We start from the raw sequence: 25,832 nt of genomic DNA, 5'->3' as shown, positions 1-25,832 counted from the left end.
CAAACATGCAATCAAGGTATAGAACGCTATCCTATCAACAACACATATAGTGTCAACACATTTGAAGCATTAAGATCTCATGGAAACGATTGGTTATAGAGTTGCATCCTAGTGTGGAACGCCTACCTAGCACGCTCTTTTAGTTGTTTAAAACATCAGCCTTTGTCCAAAGCCTTGCATACTTGTGGATTAGAAAACAACACGATTAGGTGAATTATTTTCTATACCTATCTCCAATTACATGCATAAATCCTATGTTGGCCACTATAAAACAAACACATGCAAAAGTTTTCAATCAAGCAGAAATAAACAACCAATTCACACCAAAGATCAAGAAACTAGATTTAAACAAACATATGTTCTACATAATTGGGGCTTCAAACCTTGCCCCTAACAAAAAGAATGTTAGTTACACATTGTTTTGAAAACCAAAATAGAACAAATAGAGAAAAAGAAGAAAAATATGGTGGCGGATGAATGAGAAAGAGAGATAGAAGAGAAGGTGAAAGGCGTGGTCCTCTTCAACGTGTGCAAAAGCTCAATATATATAGGATAAGTGCAGCCCTAGTTTCCTTCTTCAACAATGCTTTGAAAACCTTCCCTAGTTTGCTTGAGGATTCCTTTAATTGGTGCTCAATTAAATGATTTTCAAACCTTGGTAATCTTGTTGTAATCTTGTAGAATTATTCTAGGACTCTCCTTGATATTTGCAGCAGCAATAACCTTCCAAAAATGCACCCAAAATCTGTCCAAAGAAGATTTCTGCCAAACTGTCCTGTTTTGACTAGGATTCAATTTCTGTCTCTGAAGCTTCCTTCTTGGACAAGGAACGACTTCGTTTTGCCAAGTTTCTAGATGGTTCTTGACTCCCACGTGATCTATGACATCATATCTTCTATAATGATGAACAAACTTCTGGAAAAACTCTAAGTAAATCGCCAGAAAAGATCTCCCAAAAAGCTTCGTGAAGAGCTGACAGTTTCTGCCTTATCGGGAAGCCTACTTTACGATTGCTTTCCTACTGCATCGTTGACACTTCTGACCAGTTCTTTGACTCTTGTTCGAGTATAACATCATGTATTTAAGGTTCACTGGCAGTTGGAAGAATGAAAGAATTGCCCCTCAAAACAGTTCCTAGAAAGCTGATTCTGAAACTGCAGTTTTCTGCTTTGCAGCAACTGTTTTGCACAACTTTTTATGTGGACTTCCCTTGTAATTTCCAGCAAAAAGGTTGATCAAGATTAGTCCTCTGCATCAGTACTTCATGATCCATGGATTTCTTACTCCCTTTAAGCTCTTATTTCTCTTGAACTACTTCACGACCTAACTAAAAAGAAAACAAAGTTAAAACTGACTTTTTAAAGGAAATAGCTAAGAAAAGTGTAAAGTATTGCACATTATATTTGACGCAATTATGCTCCTATCACCAGTCTTGCACCTTAAAACCTTGCCCCAACAAACTTGTTGACATCGAAGGAGAGATAACCACCATATTCGCTCGGATCACATTTTGTAGCATAACTCAAACCTGTAGAGTAATCTAACATTACCGTCACCAGGAAAAGGTGCAAGACACGTAAACAATCTGATACGCAGAGAAATCCCTATGAGGTTGGCTATAAAAGGCATAGCACCTGAAGGAAAATTAACTAACTATGTACCTTGCACACTTGATGAATAATTCAGCATCGAAGAGTAAATGATGGAGAACCGCTACAGTCGGGCCATCACTCGGAAGGTCACTATGCCAAAAAAGCTATCAGACAATAGAGTTCAGACGACAGAATGGTCAATTTCTGTCGTCTGAGTGTTTCAGACTAAACTCAGACGACACATAAATTAAATGTGTTGTCTGAATACAATGAGAAACCATGCTTGTTTCATTTTGAAGATATGGTCAGACTCAGACGACACTTAAATGTCGTCTGAAAAGATGAAAATTTTCTTAGCAGAAAGTTTAGATTTCCCTCCAACAAGATTAAGTCTTTTCCCTCCCAAATGCCCAAACCCTATCGGTGACTAGTTAATGGAAAACTATTCAGACAACAGAGCTAAGAAATTCTGTTGTTTGAATAAGGTGAGTTTGACTTTTTTTTATTTTAAGTCTCTTTTGACATAGCACAAAACCTAGCTTCGAGTTTTTCATTCCCACAAACATTACCTTCGTCTAAAACTCTCTTAGCAACCAGAAACTCGAAGCTCACAGCATCTGGAGGAAAACTTAGCCATCTATACCTCTAAAAAATCGGCCATCTCTCAAATCTAAGAATCCTTACCCAAAACGCGAAGAGAGGTGAGAGAACCCTATTTTCTGGGTTGCAAGTCAAAACGCGAAACGCTCCGTCACTCTCTCTTCTGGGTTTTGTCGCTCCGTCGCTCTCTCTCTCTTTTCTACACTCTCCGTCAGCCAGTCGCTCTCTCACTATTCGACAGGCTCTCTCTAGATCAGTCGATTGACTCGATTCTCAGTCTCTCTCCGGCCAGCTCTTTAGCTCTCCAGCTCGGAGGTAAACTCGATTCTCAGTCTTTCTAGGTTTTACTTTCAATCGAATTTATGGGTTTTAGTCTCACAATCTCACAATTTCTGGGTTCACACTTTTCAGGGCTTTCTAGGTTTGATTTTGGGCTGGATTTCTGGGTTTGATTTTGGGTTGGGTTTCTGGGTTCAAGGCTTCAAGGCTTCAAGCTCGGTGATTCTTCAACCTCGAAGCTTGGTGATTCTTCATTCTTCAAGCTTGATTTTTGGGTTCAAGTGGTGATTCTTCAAGCTCGATTTCTGGGTTTTGGATTCGGTGTTTCTGCAAGCTCGGTGAGTCTTGTTATTGTGGGTTGTCAACAATATCCAGCCTGTCGGGCATACTGATATTGGTCAGTCTAATTCCATTTTAAGAAGCGCAACTACCTTCCTTTACCTTTCTCTTTCAAAAAAGGTCATAGTATTACTTTATTTATCTTCTGATGTTGATAATTAGGAAAACTGCCATCTGAGATACACAAACTTTAGAAAGCAGCTGTATTTCTTGATAACAACACATTCTGCATTTTCTCACCAACATATTTACTACCCTCCAGTGTTTATCAATGGTCAGGAAAATGCAGAGGAGGAGGATATGGATAACAATGATGATCTTGCTGGAGATGCCATTGAAAGTGATGACAAGGAAGAACAGGTACCAGCAGAACGGCCTCCCAAAACATCAAAATTTATAGGTATTCTTTAAACTTTTATTAGTATGAAATTATATTGATTGGTTTTGGCCAACCCTTTACCAAATCTAATTTTTGGATGACCAGCATCAGTGCCCCTGTGATGGTTGAGGTGGAGGGTGAGGCTAAGAAACAGAGACTAACTTCCAACTTTTATACCCCTGTGATGGTTAATAATGGAAGAAACAGAGACAAACTTCCAACTTTGATCCAATTTAAGTAAAGAGTTTAGATCCCACCATTTTGTGTTCATCAGGAGGAGTTTCCTCCCTGGAAACAATCCAACTTTCTTTGACTTGAAAATTTAAGTTCAATTCTAGCAGCTAGGTTATTCTTCCCTACTGTGTTCATATTGGTTGTTTATCACTCTCCCTTTTGAACATGAAATTGATGATATCTGAAGTTGGTTTAGATTACAAGTAAACCATATTGTTCAGAGTGAGATGAGTTTTGATAAAAGATGACATATAGACATTTGATTGCTCATAGTGACATCAACTTGGGTTCACTTTGTGATTCTATCTTGATATGATGTATACCAAGTTTCCTTTTGATTCAAGTCAACTTGAAAGTCAATGAATCCGTAATTGTTATATAATTAGTTAATGAATGCATTGCTGGATCAACAACTTTTTAAGCTTAGTAAATCTAAGTCTGACCAACTTTATCTCTTATCTGTTCATCTATATATCATAGTTGCATTTTTTCCCCAGCTTCATCATGCACTCATCAAGTGTGCTTAATATCTGGATGAAGATTCATAGTTGAAGGCTACAGACTTTGGCCTGTCAGATTTTGTGAAACCAGGTTGGTCAATTCTTCTTTTTATAATGCGCACAACTACTTGATCTTTTAGTAGAGTTATTTGGTCAGTGTTTTCTTATGAGTGAATAATCTTCGCAGATGAAAAGTTTATCAAAATTGCTGGTAGTACATACTGTGTAGCCCCCAAAGTGTTACATATGGCTTATGGTACAGAGGCTGATGTCTGGAGCGTAGGTGTGATTGCACACATTCTATTGTGTGGCAGCTGTCCATTTTGGCCTTGAACGAAGTTTGGCATTTTTCGGGCAGTTCTAAAAGTTGATCCAAGTTTCAATGAACCTTGGCCACATTCTCTACAGAGGCAAAAGTAATTTGGTCAAGCGCCTATTGAATCAAGACCCACGGAAAAGAATTACCACTGCACAAACATGAAGTGAGTGCCTTATCCACTCTCAAAATGCTTAGTCATGAACTCATGATTAACTTCTAAAACTGTCACTCACTGCTTTCTCTTGCAGGTCATCCCTGCCTTGAACATCATAACACTGTTAAACTTCCTCCGGACATAATAATATTCAAGCTCATGAAGGTTTATATGCGCTTATCACCTCTCCGCAAAACTGCTTTAAGGGTGGGTTTATGATGCCACTTTCAACTGAAAATATATATTAGTATTGCTATTGTATCTATCGATGGTTATTATCCCTTCATGTTTCTTATTGCAAACCCTTTTTTTATATTAAATACCAATTTTTCACTATTTCCTCAAGTATTTGGTAGACTTTAAGACCAAAATAGAGCACAGGGAAAAAGCAATGTTGTTTCTCATTCATTTTCAGTTTTGTGCTGATGGTTAGGCGCTTAAATCCTAAACTAAAGGTTGTTAGTTGTTCTGTACTTGGTGAATAAACAATCTAATTTAACCATGATATGTTGCTTGCTTTGAAACTTGCTCAAACTTTCAATGATACTATTTCAGGGAGTTTTTTGCTCAGCTTTCCAGGTTGGTGTATCAACATGGTGTCTTAACATGACAGGGCCGATTTTTGTATCTATGTTCAAGCCTTTGGGGATCGTAGTTGCAGTTGCCACTGGTTTTGGAGTGTAGCATACTCTTTACTCTCTGGGTTCAGAAAATCTAGAAAGAAAGCACGGGCTATCTAGCTTAATTTTGAGTTTAACTACCAAAAGATAATTGTTGTTTATGTACTCTAATCGACTGAAAACACGTATCAATAACAAAGAGACCCGCAGCAAAGCGCGGGCTATCTATCTAGTTTATACTAAATGGGTTGATGGTGAGGATAAGATTTCCCTTGCCTAATATGTTTGGATTTTTAATGCTTATTATAACTATACTAGCTGCAGTCCATTCCTTTACATATGACTAGGGGTTTTGGTGATGCAGGGGTTTACGATTTTCATATTGGGTTTGTCTTGAAGAAGGAGAAGGAAGGCGATTTTTGGATTTATGTTGAGGAGAGCAGGAGAGCTGCAGGTCAGATACTGAAATACCACCTATGAGGTCTCTTTTTTTTTTTTTTTATCCCAGAAAATGTGTCAGTTTATGATTCACTTTTAGATGTGGATGTCTTGCACTGCTTATAAAGATGTGATCCTTATATGAAGGTTGTTTTGATTCGTGCTAGAGAGATGATAGCTTTTACTTCAAAATGTAGATTTGCCTATGCTATGTTTTTAAAAAAACGTAAGAATGTAAAACATTAGAAAAGAAAAATTATAGTTGCAAGTAAACTTTCGAAGGGAAAGAGGCAAAGAGCTAGTATTTCTATTCCCTAAAACTGATCAACGAATAAGTTTATATGTGTAATTAATCCTCTTAGAATAAATACCTTTCCTTTTTCATTTTTTTTGTAACTTAGAGGAAGTATTAAAACTATGCAGTTTCGAATAATAGTGCATACTTATTAAGGTTTGTACTTGATCATAAGTCTACAATCAGGAAACGGTTTAATCAAGAACAGAACACTGGACGAATAGCCCATTTTCTAGGTTCCTCTGGAATTTTAAAAAACATTTGGAAGTATTGAACTATCCTCAATCTAAAGACCTATATATTGAGATCTCAAGTACGTATCCTCAACTTTTCCAATATCTTCATTGTTGATAATCATTTTTTTTATAAGATTGTTGATTATCAGTTGATCCCACTGTTGTAGGAGAGCATTGATGGCAGTCAGCTAGGCTCTGCAAATCAAGGTAGTCCATACAAATTGGTTGATATGATCTGGTATTAATATTTGAAAATTTTGATTAATGTTTTGCTGATACTCAGTAATCCAATGTTTTGCTGAACAAGTAACAAGCAACAAGAAATCTCATCACTTTATTTCTTGCTTTTTTCCATTTTTTGCTGATACTCAGTAATCCAGGGTTTTTCCACCTATACTGATTTGAAGTGCAATTTTGTTTTCATTCAAGACCTTGGTTCACAAAACATTTGCCCCTGTGATGCTTTTTATGTCCCATTTCTCTTACACAGAACGAGGGAATCCAAGGATCTTTTCTAGAAGCATACTACACCACAATAAGGACTGGTATAATAATCTGAAGTTTACCTTATCTATTCGAAATGAGATGGTACTTACTGTTTCAATCGGTTTCTAATATAACTTTTACTTGCCCAAGTTATTTCAGGTAATTGATAATAACTTTTACTTGGTGAAATTAAAAGCATGCCTCCAGAGTTTTTGTTGTATCTTTAGGATTATTTGTGATAAATAAAGACAGCAATGTATGAAGTGCTTAAAGCTGTTGACTATGAGTATGCATATAAACTTTGTTAATTTTCGCTTCTTTTACTTGCTACCTATTTACCAATTTCTTTCTCTCTCGTTCTGTTGGTATCATATGCCAAAGCTATTCATGTGTTATTTGATGTGCAGATGTTTGAGTTCTGTACTTCTGTATATATGTTTTTTTTTTGGGTCCAGGGCATAAATGAAATAAATCTAAGAGAAGATTTGCATTTGTTGCTTTAAAGCGGTTTCCCTTAACCTGATCTCTCCTTCAAAAGAGAAGAACATAGTGAAACTAATCCATATTAATAGTCTGTGAACTCTATGTAGCATGTTTCAATGAAATGATCAATTTTGATTAAACATTAAAACTAATATACATTAATAGTCTCTTTGAATCTGCACTACTGGTTACAAATTTAGTCTCTTTGAATCTGCACTACTGGTTACTAATATATATAAATATCAACTCCTTCCAATTCTGATTAATGTTGTGAAACATATCCATTCACATTAATTTGTATTTTTTAATACTTGCAGTGGGAAAGGAAAGCAAATCACTTCTACACACAAAAAGACATTGATTAGGTCCGGGCCGAGTGGGCAAAGTATGTCAGCCAATTTCAACAAAGCTAGTGTGTTGAGAAGATTCTAATTTTGGACATGCATCATCTATAACCCATATTAACTAGTTATGTAGTTGGTCTGAGTATATCTATTTTTGGCCTGCAAGTACAGTTTATGATCAGTAGTATGAGATATCAATGTTTTTTGGGTTACATTTGTTGATCATGCCAACTGCTATGGGTTATTGAAGTGATGTTTATTAAGTTTAGCTCCATTATGGATGTATGTATAGCTGCAGGAACAGATTGATCAAATATTAGTATTTTTGTGAATGCATTTCATATTTGATGAATGCATTGTGTTGTTCCCAGATTTACATGATTATGGCACAACAGGGATACGAGTATGACATCTGGAATAGAAAGCAACAACAAAATAATGTTGTTGGACGCGTCAAAGAACAACAGAAACAAGAAAAAATGTGTTCATATTTGGACACTCAAACAACAGATAATTGTTGTCTTCATGTCAAAACAAAGACAGAGTCGAAAATGAAACAACATTTAACTGTCGCTCAAATTAGCTTCAAGCAACAAACAATTATCCTGTCTGTGCTCTTCAACCTTCAGTTAACTGTTGTAGAGTATAAACCACAACAATAGATAAATGTAACCTTAACAACTTTTAAACCACACTTAATTGTAATTCCAAGTTATATGCCACAACATATAACTATTACTATAAGTTAATAAAAACCACAGACAACTGTTATTTATATTCCCTTTAAACGTCATTTAACTGTCATCTGTGACTAAAATCAAACGGTAAATAAATGTAGTATTAACTAAGTTCAATGTACACTTATCTGTGACTATAATGCATATAAAACAACATATAAATGTTATCGTAGGCGACTAAAGACGATAGATAATTGTATTCTGAACTGAATAAGAATGACAGTTAACTGTTATTGAACTGGAATAAAACAAAACTTAACTGTTATTATAAGTCCATTCAGACCACAGAAATTATAAGGAACTGTTATTTGTTTTTAGTTCACACGACATTTATTTGTCGTTTGAATTCACTAGCCTCATGTCTCGATTTCATCAGACAACAGAAGACCTAACAAATTTCTGTCGTCTGATAAATAAGACGACAGAGGAAATCTGTCGTCTGATGCCCCAAGAGACGGCACCGTACTAGACAACAGAAATTTTTTTAATCAGACGACAGATCTCCTCTGTCGTCTGATTGCTTTTCTGGCATAGTGGGTAATGAGTAACATCAAGCATTTAAGGTCACTAGATCGAAACAAGTCTACAGAATCTTACAACCTAACGCTCTGATACCAAGTTGACAGGACTTGCCCCGGATTTCACTCTGAAATCCGAAGTGGCCCTGCAGGGTCCATCTTAGAAGAAATTCTACCAAAAATTTGGGGGAACCTCCTCTAAAATGGACTACCAAAAAACCTGTAGAAAAACAAAACACTTCCAAACAATCCCACCGTACTCTTCTGGAGCCACCCTACTCCCTAAATCACAACATCCCTCATTTCACAAAACAATTATGAACTTAAGAATATTAATCTCATGGGTTATTAGAGCAATCTAATGCACACGGTGTACAAGAGGATAGAATACAAGATAAAGGACAGTGAGGAGTGAGTATTGATGTAGCCATATGTACTCCAATCAACTATCATCACATCGCCTGAATCTTCATTTATCTTGAGATCGTGCGCTATGGCAGTTCTCTCTCGTCTGCATATCGTGTGCGATCCGTTTTTTCTTTTTTCTCTTTCTATTCCCTGTGGCACAATTCTGTAGTTTCATATTTATATTTTCTTTCATTTTTTTTTGGTCTTTTACAGTAATAACCCTCTTCATATCTTTTATTTTGCTGAACTTTGTATCTGTAGTGGGCAATTTAGGGACTTCAAAAAATTGGTGAAGCCTATGACACCAAAAGAGGGCTTGGCTTTATAGTAGTAGAGATATAGAGAAGCAAGAGAGCAAGAGGCATACTTTGCCGAAGAAGAAGATGATGGTGAAGACACCAACGTTAATCTCACCATAGCAGACTTCAAATCTAGAGGAGAAGTGCACAAGGATGCCACAAATTTTGAGTAGTATAGTCCATTTATTTTCCAAGAATTATGTAATAGAAATTATGCCTTAAATCAATAAAATGACATTTTTGTATTAACTCTTTCTCACTAGACTCATCCAAAATTAATTGTGATGTCTAGGAAAGGTTTGAAATGAGAGAACGGTTTTAAAAGTGGGCACAGCTCCACCAAAAGCTCGCATTGCCTTACCTGGTCACAACCAAATTGGAGTTACCGAATGGATCGAGTGACTACAATTTGTCTAGAATTTGATTTTATTTTGGATTAGATTTTGGACAAGAAACTTTGATGTAATCATTGGCTATTATATTAATAAAGTATCGATTTATTTTTGAATGTCTTGGACATATTTTAATTTTGAACGTTATTATTTTTAAGTATGTTTCCCAGAGTGCTAGAATGCCTCGTGTATAGTGCAACCACACATACTATTCTTCGAAATAGGCAACTCTTTCTATGGATGACGCCTACTCGATCTTTTGTGACTATAGTAGCTAGATCAATTAAATTGATTCATGGTAAAAGACCAACCCAATTTATGTAGCCAAACGGCACAAATATTAATGTCACCGAAGCTCTTTATGCTCCTAGGGCTGGAAGAACCCTATTTCACATCAAAGATATAAGAGCCAATGGTTTTCATGTGGAAACACATTGTGAGAATGGACAAGAGTTCATTTGCATCACCTCTAATGACTACGGACATAAACGAGTCTTAAAGAAAATTATGTGTATTTTTAGTGGGTTGTATGCAACCACTATTCGAATTATTGAATTCAACCATGTCATGAGAGATGATTTATGGGATTCTGACACATATAGGCTTTGGCATGACAGTTTGGGACATCCAGGTAGTGATATGATGATCCATATATTAAAAACTTCACACGGACATCCATTCTTTAGAATGAAAAGAAGTAAAACTCAAATTTTGGACCAGGGAGAAGCACCTGCACCTCACGGTGCCGTCCCCTTGCAAGTTCGTCCATCACAGGCCAGTGTCGCCTTCCCCTTGCGGCCTAAAAGTGGCCTTGACGGCACATGTGCTTCCTTGCTTCCAAATTCTACTTCTAAAGTCAATTGTGACTTCATGGCTCAACTTAATTCCTCATTGGTTGCTTCAAAAGCCCATCTTTCATTCCGGAAAGCCTGCTTTTTAGCAAAATTGGGATCGAGACCATCCTATGCAAAGGACACTAAAAAAAACATATCATTCTTGCAAAGAATCTAAGGTGATATTTATGGACCTATTCAACCACCTTGCGGACCATTTAGATATTTTATGGTGTTGGGTGATGAATCGACAAGCTGGTCACATGTCATGCTTGTTTCCACAAGGAACGCTGCATTTGCTAAACTCCTAGCACAAATTATTAAGTTAAGGGCTCAACACCTTGATCATTCTATTAAGTCAATAAGACTTGACAATGTTGGGAAGTTTACATCAAAAACTTTTGAGGATTATTGGATGCCAATTGGGATTGAAGTTGAACATCTGGTTCCTCATGTTTTCACCCAAAATGGTCTCGCATAAGTCACAGTTAAACTACTACAAATGGTTGCTAGAGCATTGGTAATGCGCACCAATCTCCCTATTTCTGCTTGGGGGTATGCAATATTGCATGTAGGTGTGCTTATTGCTACTCAACCATTTTATGTGTCTGAGATGGTGACTGGGTATAAGCTTGATGTCACACACTTATGCATATTTGGGTGTGTAGTTTATGTGCCAATTGTGCCACCACAGCGCACAAAAATGGGTCCTCAAAGACGATTAGGCATTTATGTTGGATATGACTCTCCAACTATTATCCGCCACTTAGAACCCTTGACAGGCGATCTTTTTACTGCTAGATTTGCGGATTGTCACTTTGATGAGATAGTCTTCCCGTCGTTCGGGGGAGATAAGAACATATATGTTCAATAGGAACTACAGGAATTGTCGTGGTCTGTCCCCACTTTGTCTCATCTTGAACCCCAAACCGCACGTCAGAAAATGAAGTCTGGAGAATTCTCTATCTTCAGAACGCAGCAGATTCGATGCTTGATGCATTTTCTGATATTGCTAAAGTGACGAGATAACACATATTTGCTGCAAACGTGCCTGCAAGCAATGTTCTAAAAAATGGCCTAGGTGGTATGGAACCGATCAGATTTTGGCCTAGGCGTTGCCCTTAGGCACTGGGCTACTAGGCATCCGCCTAGGCAGGCTAGGCGGTGCCGCTTGGGAGGTGTTAGGCAGGGACTAGGCGGCCCTAAACCCTAATTTATTCTATATTTTAACTATTTTTATATTTATAATTAATTTTTAGACTTAAATTTTTTTATTTATATTATTATAGATCATAAAAATAAGGGCTAAATACTAGTTACTACCCTGTGGTTTAGGTCCAAAATCAATTCAGTCCCTGGACTTCTAATTTCATCAAAAACACCCCTGCACTTTCAATTTTGATCTAATAGGTCCAATTCATTAATATTCTGTTATGAGTTCAAGTTATAGTTGGATTATTTGTTGAAAAATGATTTATTTGATAGATTTCTAATAGTGGATCTCACTCCTAAATTGATTATGTAGGCCACCTCAACACCACATTATAAAACATAGGCCATATATGAGCCACGTCAACAAGTTAAATGACTCAATTGTCGGAAGTCTAATAAATTGGACCTATTAGATCAAAATTGAAAGTGCAAGGGTGTTCTTAATGAAATTAGAAGTTCAGGGCACTACTAAAATAATGTCATTAGACATCGCCACTATTAAATCGGTCACGATTGCACCTGATGTTAAAAATCATGCTAACATCAGTTTGTGAAAAAACCGATTTCTATTGTTATTATAGACATCAGTCACAAACTTAAACGATGAGAAAAATTTCATTCGGAAAATTTTTAAAAACGCTGAGGGACTAAGTTTAAAAATTTGAGAACCGCGGGGACCAATTATTTCATTCCGCCAACACTTGGTACTTTTTTCCGCTTTCTCTAAAACTTTCGAACCCTAGTAATAACCACTCTCACAATTTGACTTCAGCAACTCATTCACCTTGTCGACCTCATCGTTCTCCAAGCTGACCTGCTCCCCGACATCCTTCTCCAACCTGACGTGCTCCGAGTCCCCGACTTCATTCTCCTACCTAAGCCGACTGGCACAGCCTCCGACCTGACCCCGAGTCCCCAACCTCGCTCTCTGACTGCGAGTTCCTAGATCTGCCTCGCTCTCTATCCCCGAGTCCTTGACCTCGCTCTCTGACCACGAGTTCCTGACCTCGCTCTCTGACCGCGAGTTCCTAGATCTGCCTTGCTGTCTGACCCCGAGTCCCTGACCTCGTTCTCCAAACCTCGAGCTTGAGATCCGATCTAACCTAGAGCTTATTAGCCAACCTGAGCTTGTCATTCTCTAACTTGAGCCAGCTCTAGCTAGTTCTCCAACGTCTAGTCGTGTAGGTCCTCTCTCTCTCTTCTCTTGGTGACCACCAATACTGATTTCCTGTCCGATTTTGATCTAAAGGTCAGTCTTTTTTATTTAATTCTTGTGTATTTGAGTTGGTTTGTCTTTGAATGGCTTAAAGCTGTGGTATTTTGAGCTGGTGCATGTTGATTGTGTTTGATTTTAGTGCTTGGTTTGTTCACATGAATTTGGGTTTTCTGTTGGAACTATGGTGCTTAGGTTCCTTAGTTTGGTCTCATGAATTTGGGTTTTCTGTTGGACAAGCAAAGTTTGGTCTCATGAATTTTGGGTTTTCGTTGTAGTCGTCCATTATTCATTTTGGACAAGCAAAGGCTACTTATAAAGAAGAAAGATATTCATGCATTGCAGCAGAGGATGAGCTAGCTCCAATCTTCAACATATTTTTCTTCAGTGATTACATCCCTCCAATCTTACATTCTTCTTGTTTTTTTTTTTTTAGGAACACCCTGAAGACGGTGGTTGGCATGATCTTGTAGCAAAAGGATTTATAGAATATATGGATACTGAAGAAGAGGAGACCACTATGATTTAGATGACAATTAATGTAAGTAGTACTCTTTGGTGGAACAAAAATAAGGCTTAATTGTATTTTTTAAATAGAGGGTATTTACAAGTTCAATTGTGAAACTTGTACCAGGATCTTGTACAAGCAAGGCTCAATCCTGAGGAGGCATATTCTGACACTTATGCTCATTGCAAAATTCACCCGTCACTTATATTGGGTGTTTGTGCTTCAATTATACCATTTCCTGATCATAATCAGGTATGTTTTTCTTATACTAGTTTACAGGTTATACTAATTTGTACCATCTGTTATTTTGTTTGGTTGCTCTTAATGAAAGACTTGATTTATTATTATTATTTATTTATTTATTTATTTTTTTTGTAAACAGTCCACGTAATACGTTCAATCTGCCATGAGAAAGCAAGCTATGGGAATTTATGTCACTAACTACCAGTTTTGAATGGTATGATTTGGTTCTTGTCATTGTAAAGTTATGTATTGCTGCTGTATGTTACAGTTCACTAGAAAAAAAAAAAATAACTCACCTTGTTGATCCACTCAGGATACACTGGCTTATGTTCTGTACTACCCTCAGAAGCCGCTTGTCACTACATGAGCCATCGAGCATCTTCACTTCAGGAAACTTCTTGCTAGAATTGTAAAAATATCTCTTTCTTTTAGTTTCTCATTTCTTTTCCTTGTTTTTTTTTTCCTCTCTTTCCTAACTTCACTCCGTAATGATTTATGTCTACGCATTGTTACCATTTCCTGCTACTCTGGTTATAATCAGGAAGATTTTGTCATTATGAATCAATCCTCTATAGATTGTGGATTTTTTTGGTCACTATTCTTCCACTCCTATAGGTTAGCTTGTTTCCAACACCTATTGCAAGGACATGTTGTTCATATTATTCTATTGTGTTGCATAAAAAAGATGGGGACCCATGTCAAAGAAGATTTCGGACATCTAGACAGAGTAAATACGATGGTGAGAATTTGTTTTTGGAGTACTTTATGTTTCTGCTACTACGTACTAAGATTTGGTATGGCTTTCAGGGTATGTGGCATGGTTCTTATGATAAATTGGATAATGATTTGCACATCCTGTAAGTACATGGAAATTTGTTTACTTTCTTACCTGGTACCTTAAACTATATTTTCTTTTCGTGGTATGGTTTTGCTTTTCGTTCGAAATTTCTCATCTTTTTGTGAATTGACTGAAGATAAATTGTTAATTTCTTGGGATTAATCGAAGCGTTTTAATGGGATTTGCAGGTTATATTACAAGACTACTGGGAGAAGCGGAGGATTTGGGTTTGCGACTATGTCTAGTGATCAGGAAGTAGAAGCAGCTGCTCGATAGTTTAATAGCTATGTAAGTCACCATATTATATCATTTGTTTGTATATATGCGAAAATTTGAAACAAATTCTAGATATGAGATAGTTGGATTGGTGTAAAATTGAGTTAACATTTCCAAGTGGTGAAACATTTGAGTTAATATTTCTAGTCAGAGTAAAATTACACTGAGTTTCTTTTCAGATTGCTTAATTTGGAAGGGTAATTGGTTCATACAAGAGAAGAGCTGTAAGATACTTGCTTGAATTTGTGCGTATTTAGTAGTCGGGGGACTCTGTATGGTCATTTTTAATTCTTCTGATGTTAAACAACCATTGAGAAATGGTGGGAGCGAATGACCTGTTGGTTATTGGGCCAGGAGTACTTGGGCATTTAGTTGCAAAGAAATGGCGGGAGGTACTTATCTTTGTCTACATTTTGATTAGTTTTAGTGACAAAATAGTCAAATTTAGTTCAATTCTGTAATGGTTAAGCAATTGAGCTTATAAGAGCATACGGGTTGTGAAATATATGGGCAAACGGTGACCGTTGGTCACCATGAAGAGTTGATCGAGGTGGTATTAATTCATGTTTGAAGGGGACCATAAATTTCCTAATGTCATTTTCTGTGCTCCACCATCTAGAACCTCCGATTATCCCAATGATGTTTGGTGAGTATGTGAGTTGTTTTGAGTTAATTGAATTGAAATGTATGTGGAAGGCAATCTTTGTTTTCTTTTTACTAGATTTTTAACATGCTTTAGAATGCTATATATGCACCATGCTGCATGTCTTCTCAGTTATCTTTTCTTTGTTAGAATCTATCCGAAACTTTGTGGTCTGGAGGTAGATTTGAATCAATTACCCCACATGAAAATATTCAATTCAGTTTCAACCATTTGAACCTTTGGGCATTTCTATAGGTTTGATTGCTTAAAGCTCTTCATATCTACTGTATATATTGCAAGCCCCCTCAACTTGTCCTTGGCATGTCTACGTAAGTTAATCCTTTAGTTATCATTTTCTTTTTTAAAACCTACCCGAAAGTTTGCTATCCAAGATATAGTTTTGATTAATAATAAACTTGCATATATATTATATTCTATTCAGTTTCAACAATTTCAACCTTTGTGGGTTGTTGTATTGTGCTCTCGTATTCCTATCAGTTTTATAGTATATGAGATATTAAGATCTTATTGGCTGGCACAGAGGCGACTAATTACTTTTCTTTATGGACTCCACAATTTTAGGGTATTCATGCCCTTTGATTGTTGTTCTATGCATTCTTTTTTTCAGACCTAACACGATAATATTAATTTTGTGTCTTTTCATGAGGCCTGATTATTCTACTGATCTGGTTAGCCTTGCTTGTAGGAGCCTTTCAGCAATTGCATCATCAACAGGTGAGTGATCCTAGACTTTCTATTTGCAGTCGGTTCTATTATAGGGTGGCACTACAGGTGAACCTTTGTTCTCAGTCATCAAATGTGAGAGGTGTCCTTTTTATTCTATTATATGCATTTAATTGCACATTAGTTTGTTACTAAACTTCCTTGTATACTTGAGTAGTTTATGACCTCCCTTGCTGCTTGTATCCCTTCACTGAAATATTTTTATTGTTAGTGATCTCGTAAGTGAATGAGAAAACCAAGTCCACCAAACCATAAACATGTGATACTACAGAATTCCAGTTTACTACTTAATTACCATCAATGGATTGGCAGTGGATTCGGGTTGGACTTCATTTTGACTAGTACTATATATGTTTAAATAGGAATTGCTTTATTAAACTTTTGCTGATAGAACAGTCTCTAGGTATTAAATAAATTGTTTAAAGTCAATTACTTCTTTTGTTTTTCTTTTGCACTAGTGCATAGCTTTCATACATCTTCTTATTGTTTAAATTCAGATTCATGGAGGATGCAGTGGAATTGGCATATTTGCGATTCATATGGCTAAGTACCAGGGAGCAACTGTATCTGCAATAGCAGGTACTGATGCAAAGATAGCTGGGCGGTAAAGGATCGGAAAGGGTATACCCAACAACAACTTGACGAGGTCCGCATTGAAGTAGCCGACTACTTACAGACTCTGCTGTAGGTTCTGACCAGTTTCTTGATTTTGAGTTAGGCTAGTTTTTAATTAACTTTTTTGTAGCAATTATGAACAAACATGAATACTAATTGCTAGGCTAGCCTTGTAGTATATAGGTGCATGAAATGGGGTTTTATTTTGCCCATTTTGTAAACTGTTAAGGATGATGAATGTCGGATATAATACCCCAATTTGCAATTTATAATCACAGTTCTATTTTGTGGACATCATCCTCTTTATAGAATGTGATGTCTAGAAATAAAGTTGAAATCAGTTTTAGCCATAAAAATTGATGTCCAGTAATACAGATACATCAGTTCCAAAATGAAAATCGATGTTACTAAAATATCCAGACATCGGTTCATTGTCAAAAACGATATACTACCGAGTGCCTGACTTGGATACACATTTACACAAGCGTACGTATCGTTGTCAAGATAGGGAAATATTATGCCCAAAGTTTATCGTACCACGGGGATTAGTGACTAACCCACAATCCTTGGGTAATCGGAAATAAAGACACTTAGCAAACAAAGAAAAGAAAAAGAAAATAAATAAAAATGTTAATCTAAGGCACCAAGCCCTAGCAATGCTCGGTTTTGGTTCTCACCAAAACCTAATCACAACTAAGAGCCTAGTGATGATTATCTACAATGAGTCGAAATTCAATATTTTGAGAGATGATTTTAGATTAACAAAATGTAAAGAAATGTAAAGAAATTAATAAAAATAAAAATAAATTAATAAAAGTGTAACCAAATAAATGGGAATGTCGGGTGTTAGGGAGGTTCCTTCACCCAAATCTCATCTGTCGGAAGCTAATCTAATGTAGATGCATATTTCCTATTTTGGCGGTAGTCGTATCCAAGGCGGTTCAAGGCTCAAGGACCGAAATTCCCTTTCATGGTATTCCTACTCCGGTTCAAGGGCCGTAGGGACTCACTTGGCATGAATTAGAGCCGGTTCAATGGTCACTAATTCACATCAAGAGGCGTAGAGATCGAGGAATTAGACTACTAAGCGACCTGCCCGCGCAATCACGCAACGGGTGTAAATCACCATGCTTATAACCCATCGAATACGAAATTGAAGGTTTCTAGCTTAGGAATTAGAGGGAGTCAAGCCCCTAACTCCATCCTAGACATGCTCAAAATACACACCCTAGAATTGACTAGGCTCCTAGACATGCATTTTAACCCAATAAAAATAGATATAAGCATCCATCATATGAAAATTACATCATTACATTAAATTAAACATCTTTTACACAAAATTTGGGTTAGGGACACAACCCTAAAACCCAACAAGAAAATTACTCACAACCCATAACTATGAACATCAAAGATACAAAATTCAAAGAGAAAAGATTATAGAAGTGTAGGAGAACACAAAGGTATCCACAATTAGCTAGGGAGCTAATATGACTTCCCTTGAATTACAACTCCCACAAATACCCCAAAGCTTGAATCTTGTAGCTTTTGATGAATCATTGAAGCTTGTGTGAGAAATTCTATGAATACCCAAAAGAAAACTAAAACTATTATGAAAAATGGAGGAGGAGAGGAGAGAGAGAGCAGCCCAAAAGGGCTGCCTCTGTTTTAGGTGTGGTGCGGCACTGTTGTTCTAGGGTTCTCTCCTATGAATAGGGTTGGTGCTATATATATAAATCAAGAGAGAGGAGAGAATGGGTTGATGTTGGTTCAGAAGAGGGTAAGGGACACGTGGCAAGGCTGCCATGGATGAGGGGTAGAGAGTGACGTCAGAAAAATGAAGGATGAAGCTGTGCGTTTTGGTAGCAAACGGAAGAAAGAAACGCTGCTCCCTCTTTGCATGATTAAACCAAAGTGATTAATTGTACAGCTGCCATGTGTCATCTTCTTAGTGCCTGAATTCAATTAAACTAATAATTGCTTGATTGCAAATGCCTCTGCACGTGATGTTGCTTCTGATGATTCAACCACTATTAATTAATCATTATCTAATTAATTAATCATTATCCAATGATTAATTAATGAAAAGAATAATTAATTAACAGAGATTCTTCTTTTCTTCATTATTTGCTATGATTTCGCGCCAATTTCTCTAGTTTCCGCAATTCCACTTATTTTCTACAAAATAAATAAAAATGGATTAATTACATAATAATTGACATGAGGATTAGCTTAACTCTGGTGTTTTAGATACGATAACATGCATAAAAATGCGTGTAATCAGTGCCAGACATCAGTTCCGAAATGAAAATCGATGTTACTAAAATATCCAGACATCGGTTCATTGTCAAAACCGATATACTACCGAGTGCCAGACATCAGTTCCGGAATGAAAATCGATGTTACTAAAATATCCAGACATCGGTTCATTGTCAAAAACGATATACTATCGAGTTCCAGACATCAGTTCCTAAATGAAAATCGATGTTACTAAAATATTCAGACATCGATTTTTGAATAGAAACGATGTTCAATAGATTATTAACATCGTTTTCTCGTTACACACTGATGTTAATATAAGTAAATATATCGGTATATGTGGCAGATTACGCTTCAAAATCATGAAGAACAAGAAATGTTTATGGGAACCGATGTCTGTAACAGTATTACTCATCGGTTCTTAAATCAATAGCGATGTTAAAATGCAAACTTGTGTTGTATAATCTATATTTCTTTAAGCTTTAAATACAATAAAATGTGGGTTTAACAATAGTAAAGCATGCAAGTTTGTTATCATTTAAACCTATTTACATCGGTTTATAATAAGAAACCGATGTCTACACGAATACTAGACATTGGCTAAAAACCGATGTCTGCATTTTCCGGATCTTTCTCATCTCCCACAAAGACATCGGTTGGGTTTTTGTTTCTCATCGGTTTTTGGCCGATGTCTGGGGCCATAATTCTAGTAGTGGGGACTGAATTGATTTTAGACCTAAACTACAAAGTAGTAATCAGTATTTAAAATAATTTAAAATTTTTAAAAAATAAAAACCGCCTAGTCCCCGCCTAGGCCTTTAGGCGCTAGTCCCCGTCTGACTAGCCCTTAGCATTTTTTAGAACGTTGCCTGCAAGGATTGAAGTCCCTAAAAATAGACGACATGGCGTCGTCCCTAGTGTTATTGGGCATGGTGCCGCCGCCCACAATGGTGATGGCGCAATGGCTCAGGCCGGTCTCCCTATAAGGAAGCAAGGGAGGCCCATAAGTTTGATGGATTCTCGCCCAAGAAAGAAAGCGAGTTTGACACAAAATAATCCATTAATCATCGATGTAAATAATCCGTCTCATGAGAATATTCCGGATTATGGTTGTGTCCAAGAGACATCATTGGGGGATGCTCCAATGTCAGAACCAATTACAAAGAATAGGGAGATCTCCATGAATTACACGAGTGTTCATGAGATGATGAATCAAAACTTTATTCCTATTGATCATGCCTTTGCATACTCTATTGTTAAACGAATTATAGAGTATGATGATATCGAACATCGCTCTGTTGAAGAATGTCAACGAAGAGCAGATTGACCTAAATAGAAATATGTGAAGCAGGCTTAATTAGATTCACTAGCAAAGAGACAGGTATTTGGGACTATAATGCAGACACCCCCAAATATAAAGCCTGTTGGCTAAAAATGGGTCTTTGTTAGAAAGCGTAATGAGAAAAATGAGGTAGTTAGATATAAAGCTCGCCTTATAGCACAATGTTTCTCACAACGCCCTGGAATAGAATACGAGGAGACATATTCTCCCGTAATGGACGTTATAACGTTCCGCTACCTTGTCAGTTTGGTAGTTTATGAAAAACTTGACATGCAGCTTATGGATGTGGTTACAACATATCTCTATGGGGATCTAGATTCAGAGATATATATAAAGGTTCCAGATGGACTTTAATTACCCAAATCAAGTGGCTCTAAACCACGGAGCGCGTTTTCAATAAGATTAAAACGCTCACTAGTTATACACTACAAAAAAGAATTGTGTTAGCTTCACCAATTTGCGTCGGCCTTCAATTGCCATCGCCAATGCCTCCTCTTTTGTGACGGCAAAAACTGAGGGGTCGTGATTGTGCAAAATATTTGAGATGGTAACAACTGCAGTCACCATTGGGCGTGGCAAACCCAATGGTTTACTTCGGCAAGAGTTAGCCGTTGTAAAATACTAAGAGTTTGCAACTGTAAAAGACATGCCGTCGTGTTTCATCAATTCTTCCCTTGGTATGAAAACCACGATAGTCGCCCTCTGCTCAAAAAGAAAGAAAAAAAAATCTCTCAAAACGGAGGCCGATCTCTTCATCTCTCTTGTCCTCCCTCTCTCTCCGTCATCGCAAATCTCATCTTCCGCCAATACTTCTGTCTAAGTTCTTCCTTATCGGCAAACCAGATTGGGGAAATCTTTTGGGGTATCGTTCAGATCTTGATCCCTCACCTGCAAAAGAGTCAATTGGGTCGCCTATCGTAAACGATGTCGGTGAGTCCATTTCCGGGGAGCTCTAGCTAGCTGGAGACCAGAGCTAAGATGGGTTTCAGTTTAGGATTCTTGGTCGGCATCTTTGGAGTTCTAATTCTCTCTCATGCCACTTAATATATCAATTGTTCAGTGTAAGCCCCTAAACTCCCAATATATACAAATAGATATATGAAATTGAATTTCAGAACAATAATTGTAAGGTTTCATTGTGATTGATAGTCAGATTGTTTTTTAGATTGGTTTCATTTGGTTATAGATAAGTTGATAGTTGAAGATTATGGAGGAAGAGCTTTCAGGACCTCCAATAACTGTAAGATTAGGAATGCAGATTTAAATAGCTAAAATGGGTATGGTTTGGTTTTAATTGTTGACCTATCTGAAAGTGAATTACTGGGAATACAGGTGGTGGCAGAATTGGTTCTAGGGTTAGTGTTGAGTTTGCGGGCATGACTCACTTTTATGGGTCTGGTTTCTGTTTTCGCACATTTCTGTCCCCTGTTTTTTTTTAATTAATAAGCATAGCAAATGATCTCTAAAATCTCTAAAAATTTACCGGTATCCAGTTTAGTATGTTAGCTTAGTGACTATAAAACTTCATTGATATCTGAGTAGTTTAGGTTAGGTTTTTATTATCGTTTTGGTTTCTGGTCAGAGTAGTTAATCTGTTTTATGTTCATTAGTTTAGTTAGTTGTTATTCAATCTTCATTTTGGTTCAGAACTTGTTGTAGCAGTGTAAGAGAAAGTCATGCTTGACCAATGTGAAGGATTGCTGGCTTCAGCAGCAGCTATGCAGGTATAATAATGTGGCCATATGTATTAACAAACTGTGAAAATACTTTACTTTCTTTAGTAACTCAGTCTTTAATTAGTTTTTGAATTCTAGCGTGTATATATATTCATCAATTGAAACTATGAATGACTAATGGGATCAATAATAAGATGAATAGATAGCACAATCTCGACATGCATAATACATGAATTGTTAGTCCAAATGGCTCATTACAGCATACATGGTTCTCCTCATTACAGCAAAAACAAGTATTGGGTTACTATAATCCTTAAGAAATGGAACTTCATGTGGGTTACACAGCGTTTTCATTCTTTTCTCAGTTTTATGTAGTTTCATGCTAAGTTCACAGGGGAATTGAAAAGGGAAATTCAATGTAATTTTATTGTTATTTCAGTGTGTGCCGTATTATTTGTGAGCATATTGTTTTCGGTTGTCATATTCAAATTATCATGTAGTTTCTATGATTAGTGGCTTGCCTTTCTATTATTCGGCAACTTCAAAGACAGTGGAGGTGGATCTCTATTTTTTACAATCTGCAGTTTTTGTTTCTGTGATTATAACATCTCAATTGAACTGAATTCTGGATAGGAGCAGCTTTTATAAATGCTGCTATTATTTTTGCTTTTAGTTTTCTAAACCATTAAGATGATCGTGGGTCTGATGCCTTGATTCCTGATTTGCTATATACACAAAGAGAACCAAGAAGGCTGGTATTGTCGGGAAGTATGGTGAAGAAGGATTTTCTGTAACTTTGTGTTTGGGGACTGCAGATTGTATAGGAGTGGAGCCGAAAGATAGTTTTGTAAATTGTTGCGAAAAGAATCTAGAACCCAAAATAAGATTCTCTATTTCATATCACTTGTATTCAAGACTCGAAGCATATCGTGTCAGGCCGACAACAACAACAACAAGAGTGACCTGCATCCGCTGCTTTGGTAAGTCCCTCTTCCAATTTAATTCTCCAACGCTTAATTATATGGTTGAATTTGTATGAATATGTGGTGATTTATTTTGTATGGGAACAAAATTGTGTAACTGTATGAAAATTTGGTTGGGTAAGCTTCAGTTTTGTTTTTGGTAGTGATAATTTGTGATATTTTGATTTGATGTGTCATGTATGAGGCTGAAGTTTGGGGAGTTGGGTAGCAATTTGGGAAGTGAATATCTGTGTGTGGATATATACACATGCTTTCAAAGGCCAGATTTTGTGCCACCAGGTTGTTATAAGCTCGTCTTTCTTTCTAAATACTCATTTGGCAACAGGTCAACAGCTTGTGTAGTTGAACTTACTTGAATTAGAAACATATATTTGTAATTAGATCTTGTATATTTGGCAACAGGTCAACAGCTAGATCTTGTATATTTGTAATTAGAAACGTACTTGAACTTTCATAGAAAGTAATGTTAGTTTGAAAATGAGTTTCTTTGACGTACTTCCTTTTCTTTTCTTTGTTTCAGCTTTCTTTTTGCTATCTTGTAGTCATAGTTCTTGATCTCATATGTTGGGATTAGGACATGACAAAAGAGGCCTTTATATGTCAAATACCAACATACGCTTTCTTCCAACCCCTACTCTAAAGGTAAGCTAGTTATCAAATTTAGCATGTCCATAATTAAATGCAAACAAAATTTTAAAACTTTATGTAATGTCACTTTGGCTTGGCTTGTGTTGGTATTCCTTTGCATTGAGCATGAATTAAATGCAATCAATTTCTTGTTTGCTTTTGTGTAATTTCTTGTTAGGTTTTGTCGCTAGTCAGTTTCTTCTGAAATTGCAGGTTTTATATACTAATTTCACTTCTGCACTCTCTCAGGTACTATATATTCTCCCTCTTTCTGTATTTTGGGGTTTCATATTGTTGCTCTCTATTAGCTGAATCTGGGGCTAATCTCTTGCCTTAGATTAATGTTTAGTATATGGTTTAAATCTATTATAACATATTTACATATCTATTTCAATGTGTGTGTGTATATGTTAAGTTCACTAAGTTGTGAATCTTTGTTGTTTGATTGTTTTTGGAGTGGATAGGTTGTCTCTAGCTTGTTTATTTTGATTGTTTTCTCAAAACCAAAAACCCTAAAATCGTTTTCTTGTTTATTTCTTTAATTTCTGTTTTCGCAGGTTTCCATCTTCTTTTTTTCTTTTAATTATTTAGCATAGCAAATGATCTCCAAAATCCCTAAAAATTTACCAGTGTCCAGTTTAGTGTATTCTCTTAGTGTCTATGAAATTTCATTGAAATCGGAGTAGTTTAGGTTAAGTTTTTATTTTTGTTCTGGTTTATGGTCAAAGTTGTAGTTACTCTGCTTTGTGTTTATTAGGCTAGTTGTTATTCCATCTTCTGTGGGTAATGACCCCTGCTTACCTATCTACAAGTGACTAATTCATTTGTGTGAGCTTTAAGTTTCACAAAAGAATGTACCTAATAGTTTGAAACTTTATATTTATATCAGCAGATGGAGGGAGTGAATGGAGAAAGCCAGGCTTGATAAATGTGAAGCATTGCTGGCCTCAGTAGCAGCTGTGTAGGTATAATAATGTGTCCATATGTTTAACAGAGTGAAAATACCTTACTTTCTTCAGCAACTTAGTCTTTAATTAGATTTTGAATTCTAGATTTTATATTCATCAATTGTAACTATGAATGACTAATGGGATCAATAATAAGATGTTTACTTCCATGAGGTGGAGCAGGGCTGATTCTATTATCCTAGATGTCATGGATCTGATCAAGGTCTTTCTGAAACAGACCAAATTTTACATGTATTTTCTTCCTAAAAACGGTCTAGTTATTAACGCCACCCTTAATTTTTTTGGTTACAGGGGCGGAGATCATGTGCAGTGACCATGCTGGGTAGAGATGGTAGTGATTTGATAGCTACGTACAACCATTGGTAAAGCACGTTGGCAGGAACTTGACCATGTTGTGGAAGAACTGGAGAAAATTGTTGTTGTCAATCTTCAGCATCGATCAATATTATCTCTCATTGGAAATGTGCAGAAATCATCACTATTATTAGAGAAGGTGTTGTACTGTGTTTTGCCAAGTACTTAGAAAGCATTCCCTATTTTCTTTTGTTCTCTGGTTGATGACAAGTGTTGTTCAATTGATCAAACAGGGTTATTAGCTATATATGTATTTGAATCTGGTATTCATGTTTTGGTGCATTTTATATAAAATTTATTATTTGGCTTCTTTTGCTCCAAAAATAAAAATCTTGTATGCAAAATTGCATGCCAGGTTTTTTTTTTTAATCAATGATATGCATTTTGCAACGGTACTGTTGCCGTCGCCAATGACCAACGGCGACAGCTAGGCGACGGCAATGTCGCCGACGTTGTTGGTGGCGTCGCTATTACTATTTGCGACGGTGTATAGTTCATGCGACGGCCAAATTGCCATCGCAAATAGCAATGGCGACGCCACCAATGACATCAATGACATTGCCGTTGCCGTTGGTCATTGGCGACGGCAATTTGGCTTTCGGCGACGGCCTTGCGCCGTGGCCAATTGAATTTTTTTTTTTGTAGTAATATGGATTGAAACAATCCGGACGGATGTGGTATAACCGTCTAAGTGATTACTTGATCGGGAAGGGATATATTAACAATGAAATATGCCCATACGTGTTTATTAAAAGAACAAGTTCCGGATTTGCAATCGTAGCAGTTTATGTCGATGACATGAACCTAAGTGGAACTCTAGACGAGCTAAAGGAAACTGCAAAGTATTTG

General features: G+C 36.7%; 3 long non-coding RNA genes across 15 annotated transcripts; all 3 read left to right on the top strand.

The window, feature by feature from the left end:
- Positions 1 to 2,826: 2,826 nt before the first annotated feature.
- Positions 2,827 to 4,378, top strand: LOC121051797. 3 transcript variants are annotated; one of them, XR_005807024.1, is made up of 3 exons: positions 2,827 to 3,210; positions 3,964 to 4,014; positions 4,186 to 4,378. It is a non-coding gene; the product is annotated as an uncharacterized LOC121051797 (long non-coding RNA). The 3 variants fall into 3 exon arrangements; XR_005807022.1 differs by having other exon boundaries at positions 4,111 to 4,378; XR_005807023.1 differs by having other exon boundaries at positions 3,921 to 4,014; positions 4,111 to 4,378.
- A 133-nt stretch (positions 4,379 to 4,511) lies between these two features.
- Positions 4,512 to 5,251, top strand: LOC112190415. The gene is made up of 2 exons (XR_002932394.2): positions 4,512 to 4,603; positions 4,952 to 5,251. It is a non-coding gene; the product is annotated as an uncharacterized LOC112190415 (long non-coding RNA).
- A 6,949-nt stretch (positions 5,252 to 12,200) lies between these two features.
- Positions 12,201 to 17,043, top strand: LOC112185933. 11 transcript variants are annotated; one of them, XR_005805936.1, is made up of 10 exons: positions 12,206 to 12,946; positions 13,189 to 13,451; positions 13,545 to 13,670; positions 13,801 to 13,875; positions 13,975 to 14,400; positions 14,469 to 14,518; positions 14,688 to 14,787; positions 15,674 to 15,747; positions 16,113 to 16,153; positions 16,660 to 17,043. It is a non-coding gene; the product is annotated as an uncharacterized LOC112185933 (long non-coding RNA). The 11 variants fall into 11 exon arrangements; XR_005805935.1 differs by having other exon boundaries at positions 12,201 to 12,946; positions 13,975 to 14,070; positions 14,277 to 14,400; positions 14,688 to 16,153; XR_005805934.1 differs by having other exon boundaries at positions 12,202 to 12,946; positions 15,674 to 16,153.
- Positions 17,044 to 25,832: the final 8,789 nt, after the last annotated feature.

This window comes from Rosa chinensis, chromosome 2 (genome assembly GCF_002994745.2).
Source record: "Rosa chinensis cultivar Old Blush chromosome 2, RchiOBHm-V2, whole genome shotgun sequence".
NCBI classification, from domain to species: domain Eukaryota; kingdom Viridiplantae; phylum Streptophyta; class Magnoliopsida; order Rosales; family Rosaceae; genus Rosa; species Rosa chinensis.
This window is presented reverse-complemented; position numbering and strand designations above follow the sequence as displayed.